General features: G+C 40.3%; 1 long non-coding RNA gene across 1 annotated transcript; it reads left to right on the forward strand.

Moving 5' to 3' along the window:
• The first annotated feature begins 228 nt into the window (after positions 1-228).
• On the forward strand, positions 229-7329 carry LOC139435252 (uncharacterized). Its single transcript, XR_011644545.1, has 4 exons — positions 229-311; positions 6516-6622; positions 6994-7054; positions 7167-7329. It is a non-coding gene; the product is annotated as an uncharacterized lncRNA (long non-coding RNA).
• Positions 7330-8207: the final 878 nt, after the last annotated feature.

Genomic DNA, 8207 nt, shown 5'->3' on the forward strand with positions numbered 1-8207 from the left:
AAAGACAAACACTGACACCTAAACTACAAAACAAACAAGACAACTCATCAAACTGCAATATGTCAGCCATTAACCAAAGCAATGCCCCCCAAAACTGGTATAGTCTGGAAAAAACAAACAAAATCTCTAAACTACAAATCTGAATTCCCCCCCCCCCCCCCCCCCCATCTCTCTGTGAGACAAGCACTTGGTACATTCTGATTTTGACTTCCTGAATTTAAGTGGTGTGCTTTTGGTGTCACCTCTTTGCTACAGCCTGACAAGATGGCCCTCCAGCAGCCCCAGAAACCAGCAGTGACTCCCCATCACAGGTAAATCTAAATCAACTGTGTCTCATCAGTGGACTTTGTCTACTTTAACCAGAACATGTGCTTAAACCAATCTGCTTTTATTTGTCGTTAGTGATGGCGAGATGAAGCCTTATGAAGCTTTGAAGCTTTCCAGCCAATTGGTTCGCAAAAGGGTTCATCTCATGAGGCTTCATCATGGGCTTCATTTAAACACAAACTCCCTGTTGGTCAAAGTGTGTAAAACAGGCAGATTGGACATCTCAACAGTGTGCTCTTTCTATCTCATACCGACTTCCCAATGAGTAAAGCCTTAGAATAACTCTAAACAACGAACATTACATCATATTTTCATGTTAACAATATTGTTTTTATTCCAGTTTTAATGATTGTGATTGAAAAGCCTAAGGAGGCTGGTAAACGTTGCAAAGAGGGATTTGTATTCCTTAATAATATTTGTAAACTTAACCATGTTGTAGCCGGAGAGATGCTAAACCATATCAAGGAATACATTTATTAACTACATTATCTCATTTAGCTGTAGCTTTTATAAACAAAAAAAAGACTTATTGACGAGTCATTGAACCAGGGACCTTGCGGTTGAGATTCAACTGCTTTCCAGCTGACCCACAGCCCACACACTGAATTTTCCTTCAAAACACTGCACCCTATTTATTCCTGTATTTATTCATGTTTTTATTCCTACATTTATTCATGCTTTTATTTATTTATACTTATGACATGTTCCGACCTCTATATAAGTGAGGGTCTGATCTCTCTTAATTCCATCAGGTAGAGGAGGGGTAATATGGTTCTTATTATACATCCATGGGTATTATGAGCGTTGTGGTTCAACCGATCTGAATCGCTTCGTGAAGCAGTCACGTGGTATCGACAGGTAGCGAGGCTTCGTTTGTCATCGATGACTTCACTGGCCCAAACCGATACAAGCCTCGATACAAGCTTCACAAAAAGCTTCGGGGATTAGTTGACACACGCTCCAAAGCCTCAGCGCAATACGTGACATCACTACTTGTCACATTATCTTTCACTGCATAAATATTAGTCAGGCCATAAGGGCAAACATTTCTTAAACTTTGATCACTGACCTCGCCGTTAATGCATGCCAAAAAGGAGTTTTAAAAAGTACTAGATATTCAGAAAGACTGACTGCAGTGCCTTGGTGGTATGGGACCAATGAATTATTTATTCCTCTTCTTGACCCTTTTCTCAGCCCTGCCAGGCAGTATGTTGTGACCTCAGGTTGTTGCTGATAGATTGTTCCCCGCATCCACATGAGCACACAGCGGGCCAAGAAACCATCAATGAAGACCGCTACAAAAAGCTTACACTACAATAACATGACCATGCTAATGATGGATTCAATGCTGCGTCTAGGCCTGAAACAGTCTTAGACCAAGTGAAAACAAAGTATGTGGTAAGGTTATACTTCAAAATTACATGCACATGTGTTGCTAAAAGGTTTTTCTTTTTAAAAATGTATTTGTTACTTTATTTGTTGAAATTACATTACAAAACAACAGGTGCCAATTAAGCCTTAACACAATAAGCTTGTAAAGCACTATGATTGAAGTGTTCAGACCATTATGAATCACCTTTTCAACCCATTTATTTATGCATAATTTTTGGCTGTTCAATAAGTGTTTACCCCACCCATTGAGAGGTCATGACCTCAGACAAAGACGCAGTGTTGTCGAGGCTATAGTTAGCTGTATGTGTTCTCCTAAATCTGTAAATCATGTGTGCCTTTGTGTACACAGAGAAGATGTATTTTTGTTTGTCTTTAATCCTACACATACATTAGCATTCAGAACACAACACACATTGGTTACATAACTGAGCTGTGGGTTTGTTGATAATGGAGGACTGGCATCAGTCTTTTGAAGATTTTAAGTTGCTTTGTCTAAAGCCTTGGTGTATTGTAGGTGTACAGTATGTGGGACCTACTTTTCATTTTTGGAAATGTGTTTTTATTTTAAAAGCCATGAATTGGGATCTAGGTTGACACGTACGAGGAATTTGACTTGATGTCATGTTGCATACATAAAAGTAAAACATTAATAAAAAAAACACAGATAGAGAACTATTTAAAGAAAACTATAATAACATTAAAAAAATAATACAAAATATAGTGAAATATAACAGTATTTAAATAGAAATAAAGTGAGTGACTAATCAGTTTGTTATAGAAAATGATCCTTTGTGGATTCTTCAAACTGCATTATCTCAAATATAGAAAACGTTTTAATCTGTGTAACCAAAGAACTGGAATTATTTTGAAACGAGAGCTATAACTGTCAAGTGTGCATCACTGCAGATTGTCAGAAGTGTTGATCCCACCAATATGTCCTGCTTCTGTGGAAGTATTCCTTAATCTTAAGCTATTGAAATGACTGCTACCTCTCAATTGGTGAAAACAAAAGCACACACGCCTTTATTTTTCTAATGCAGTCAAGTGTCTCTAAGAAAAGGCCATAATGCTGTTTTGGTGTTGTTGTGGCTATTATGTATAAAACAGTGTAGGTGAAGGGAGGTAGGAGGCTACCTCAAACATGGATATGCCTGCCAACTACAGTCACAATAGCTCTGGCATATGTACAAATATAAACACGTGTGGACAAATATGCAGCAGTAATGTGAAAAGCATTTTGCAGTCACACACACACACACACACACACACACACACACACACACACACACACACACACACACACACACACACACCACACACACACACACACACACACACACACACCACACACACACACACACACACACACACACACACACACACACACACACACACACACACACACACACACACACACACACACACACACACACACACGTATGACAAAGGTAATGATGCTCATTTGGAACAATGCATAATTGTGTCTTTCTAAAACCTATGCAAAGAGGGTTTTATGTTCCAGGCAGATGAACAACTTTTGATTTGCAACTCGCTGCCTGATGTGAAGCTCTATTGACAGTGGAAATGTGTGTGTGTGTGTGTGTGTGTGTGTGTGTGTGTGTGTGTGTGTGTGTGTGTGTGTGTGTGTGTGTGTGTGTGTGTGTGTGTGTGTGTGTGTGTGTGTGTGTGTGTGTGTGTGTGTGTGTGTGTGTGTGTGTGTGTGTGTGTGTGTGTGTGTGTGTGTGTGTGTGTGTGTGTGTGCTTTTACTGTAGAACATCGTATTCATGGGAGTTTAATGTAGTGTAAGCGGTCCTTTTGTGCCTGAAGCCATGGTCAAGCCTGAGCTAATATGATTATAAGCCTGGCTCCTCCTAGAGAGGTGGAACAGCCGGATAAATATCTATTGCAGTTATTGGATATTTGACAGAAAAGCTCAAACAGGATAAACAATTGCATTTGGATGAGCTTATACAATGTAAATCCTAACCAATGCTGCTTCTTTTGCCCATGTTCATACTATTTGGCTGGGTATGACTGCTAAGAGTTAAACCTCTTCCCATACTTCTTGAAAAAGCCCCAGGATGCAATTTAAACCAGAGCTCTACATTTTATTACAGCAGACAAATTCCACTTCACATTCAATGTTGTGATTCATCTTAAAAAACTGGCTGGTCTTTTCTAACTAGATGAGACGGGCATTGCATCAATCTATAATTCTTGGCTCCTTAAGCTGTTTTATAACTCAAAGCTCTGTCTTTAAAATGCTGCTCTCAAAAACCACAGCACATGGGAGACGCATCACAAAAATATTCATATTAGAAGTGGACATTTTGGTCATGAAGACATTTCTTATAGCAAGGAGGTTCTATGTCAAAAATGTGTCTCCCATGTGGGCAGCCTCTTAAGCTGGTTATATTTAATTCTAATAAAAAGCAAAAGTTGTAACAGAAAAGCTGGTAAAGACATTCATAAGACTGCAGACGAAAATGTGCTCATTAACTAACTCTAGTATATTAATGTGGAAACTGTAGTATTGATTAATGTGGGCTGTCCCTGATAGCTAAATGAATAAATAATGCTATAGTATGTGTGTGAAGTCCATAGACTGTTTAAAATATGGACTAAGTCTCCGTGACACTAATTTGTTTTGGGATCATTATGTAGGGATGGGATTTTTGTATGTCAAATGATGATGCATTATATTTACTGTGTGTATATGTATTTTAAGCAGAAGTGGGGACAAATGTGTGTTTCCATTCATAAAAGGGTTAGCCTGTCAGGTGGGCGGAGTATGTGTGTTGTCGCAGCTGGTGTGAATCAGCTGGATGAGAGCAGCGTGATTGGCTGCTGCCTGCCCAGCCTTCCAGGGAGCTACGTGGATTGGCCGGTGGTTGGTTAAAGCGAGGAGCCGGGACATTTACCGGGAGGGCTGGGAGAACGGAAAGGGTGAAGCAACGAGGTGAAGAGGGAACGGGAAGCAAGGCTCTGGATGGATCGACGAGGAAGCGACCGTGAGGCGAAGGTCCACTGTGGAAGTTCTGCTGCGCTGCGATTTGCTGTACGGCTGCCAGCCGCTGATCGACGGGTTGGTTGAAGGCAGAATTGCAACGCTCCCAAGTTCCTGTCTATTGCAACGCACTCAAGTTCAATCAATCAATGTTTATTTATATAGCCCAATATCACAAATGTTACATTTGTCTCAGTGGTCTTCACAGTGTGTACAGAATATCAGTATGACAATACGACACCCTCTGTCCTTAGACCCTCACATTGTACAAGGAAAAACTTCCGGAGAAAACCCACAGTTTAAAGGGAAAAATGGGAGAAACCTCAGGGAGAGCAGCAGAGGAGGGATCCCTCTCCCGGGACGGACATACGTGCAATAGATGCCGTGTGTAAATTGAAAAAATAATACATTTGCAACATAGGTAGTCCAAATGTTTGGAAATGCATGTGTGTATAATAGGAAGATGAATCCACGAGGATATCCATCCAGGACCGATGATCCAGGGCTCGCGATCCAGGACACAGGACCACAGGATCATCCATGACTCCGGATCCCGGCGTATATAGACACAAAAAAGAAAGAAATTTGGGGAAGCTGGGTTAATCGGAACATGAGAGTACACAGGTATAGACAGAGAGAAGGAAGAAGTAAGATGTCCCCCGACAAAGTAAGCCTATATCAGCAAAACTAGGGGCTGAATCTAATCAGCCCTAATTATAAGCTTTATCAAAAAGGAAGGTCTTAAGCGCACTCTTAAAAACGGATAGGGTGTCTGCCGCCCGAACACAAACTGGAAGCTGATTCCACAAATGTGGAGCTTGATAAGAAAAGGCTCTGGCTCCCATTGTACTTTTAGAGACTCTCGGAACAACCAACAACCCTGCATTCTTGGAACGCAATGCCCTAGTAGGACAGTAGGGTATAATGAGTTCTTTAAGGTAAGATGGCGCCTGCCCATTAAGGGCTTTGTAGGCGAGAATAATAATTTGTAATGATATCCTGTGTTCTATAGGGAGCCAGTGTAAGGCAGCCAGAACAGGAGTAATGTGGTCCCTTTTCCTAACTCTGGTTAGTACACAAGCTGCAGCATTTTGAATCAGCTGAAGCGACTTGACTGACTTCTTGGTACTGCCTGATAATAAAGAGTTACAATAATCCAGCCTAGAAGTAACAAATGCATGGACTAGTTTCTCTGCATCGTTTTGAGGCAAGATATGCCTGATTTTTGCAATGTTACGTAGATGGAAGTAGGCGGTCCTTGAAATTGATTTTATGTGGGCGTTAAAGGATAAATCCTGATCAAATATAACACCAAGATTCCTTACAGTCTCACTGGAGGCCAAATTAATGCCATCCATAGTTAGTATATCTTTAGATAATTTGTTTCGTAGATTCTTCGGGCCAAGTACAATAACTTCAGTTTTGGTCGTGTTTAACATCAAAAAGTTTAAGGTCATCCACGTTTTTAAGTCCTTAAGGCCGTCTTGAATTGTATTTAGATGATTAATTTCATCAGGCTTGATTGATAAATATAGTTGAGTATCATCCGCATAACATTGAAAGTTTACAGAATGATTCCTTATAATATTGCCTAACGGAAGCATATATAATGTGAACAAAATAGGTCCGAGCACTGAGCCCTGTGGCACTCCATGGCTAACTTTGGTTTGCGTGGAAGATTCATCGTTAACACGTACAAACTGAGAGCGTTCAGATAGATAGGACCAGAGCCATTTAATAGAAGAGTTACGACATCTCCGTTCACTCCAATGGACCACTTTTTTACAGCAATGGCGGATCGTGGAGCCTCTCAATCGTTCCCCGGAAGTTAGCGCCAAGGCTGGCAGAGCTGTGGAGTTGCTGCATAATACACCGTTCGTGACGGACTTTTAAAGGTAAGAAGAAGTTTAAAGATGTATATTGCGGATATTATCAGTACATCTGATTCAAATGAACATGTGTATTAAAGGATGTCAGTGGATTATCCCTAAATTAGTAGATTTAGGGAACGTTTACAGATAACAGATTAAGCTAGCATACCGAAGCAAGTTAGCAACACACGTTGAACAGCCTTTTAATTGTAAATTCCGTTCTCTCTATGTCATTTCGTCCAACATGTTGAATTAGAGAAGAGGGGCTTCTAAACGGGATTGTATGCGGGGGTGGAGGGAGTTAAATATTAGATAAATATAACTTTGGTGCGTGTAAGAGTGAGTGTTTTTAGCAGAGCCATATTGTGTCCTTGTGATTATGTATAATGTTGCAGCCCAGCTGATTCTGGATTGATGGCAAAGGGAGAGGGACTTAAGTGAGAGTGAAAACACAAGGTACGTTTAATACTACTGTTTTATATAAGTAAACACGTTATCTCCCCAAGGCAATAGGTGTGCTATATAGGTGTGTATAACCCTTTCTCCTGTCTGTTACTCCCTCTCTCAGCACAAGAACCAGAGGGGGGTTCAATGGAGCCTGAATACCTGCACTGAGACCCTCACCCTGCACCCTGAGTCTCAACTCTCAGTGTTTTTCAAGCCTTTCCCTGTTTTTTTGTATTAAACAAAACATTAAGCTTTCCCAATGGTGTGGTTTTCGTTTGGTGAAAAAGTGCAAATGCAGTGTTTGTATATAAATCACATATTTTGTTGCTGTTGGTCGTGAAATTGCTCCTGCTGACTTGAGCCAGCCATTTTTTCCTCCGCTCTGTGTCAGTGGGGAAGCCGTACATTTGTACTCCTTTCTCTGAGCGATTTGAGCATCCCCATGCAGCACATCAAACCATGGTGGCGACTAGGAGGCAGCACAGCAAACCAGGACAACACGGAGGAAAAGGCACCGACAATCTGCATGATATGCTCTTCTATGTTTATTGAATTCCATGTATTTGCAATGGATGTTCCTAAAGCAACACATTTAACATCATCATCATCATATCCTGTCGGTCTCCTGTCCTTTCTGAAAGCCATAAAGACGACATTAGTCATTTAGATAACTTGTGTCCTCAGTTACCATGGGATTACTGAAACTACCATGAATTTAAGAAAATGGTAGAAATGAATCCAATCTGAATTTTAAAGCATTACTTTAGATCCCCTCCCTCTAAATGTATCAATAAACATTAGAAAGTGATTCTCCTGACTACCATACAAGTTTAAGAAGATAATATTGGTTTGAAAGAATTCAAAGCTATAAATAAACAGCAACAGGCTCTTTAACCAAGGCACTGTTAGTAACATGTAAACTAGTTGTTCACACTAATCCTAATATTATCACTTAATATTAGCAAATTCGATTTTATTTTTGAAAACATATTGATGTAAATACATACACATATCGATTTGTTGTATAAATATTGCAAATAAAAACCTTTATTCACTAATAATTACCAAAAATCGTAGTTCTATCTCCTGTTATCAATGCATTCACATTGCCCGCCATGAACTTCCGGGGAACGATCCCTCGTCTACATGAACCACGTGACGA

The sequence above is a fragment of the Pseudochaenichthys georgianus genome, chromosome 15 (assembly GCF_902827115.2).
Source record: "Pseudochaenichthys georgianus chromosome 15, fPseGeo1.2, whole genome shotgun sequence".
NCBI lineage: Eukaryota > Metazoa > Chordata > Actinopteri > Perciformes > Channichthyidae > Pseudochaenichthys > Pseudochaenichthys georgianus.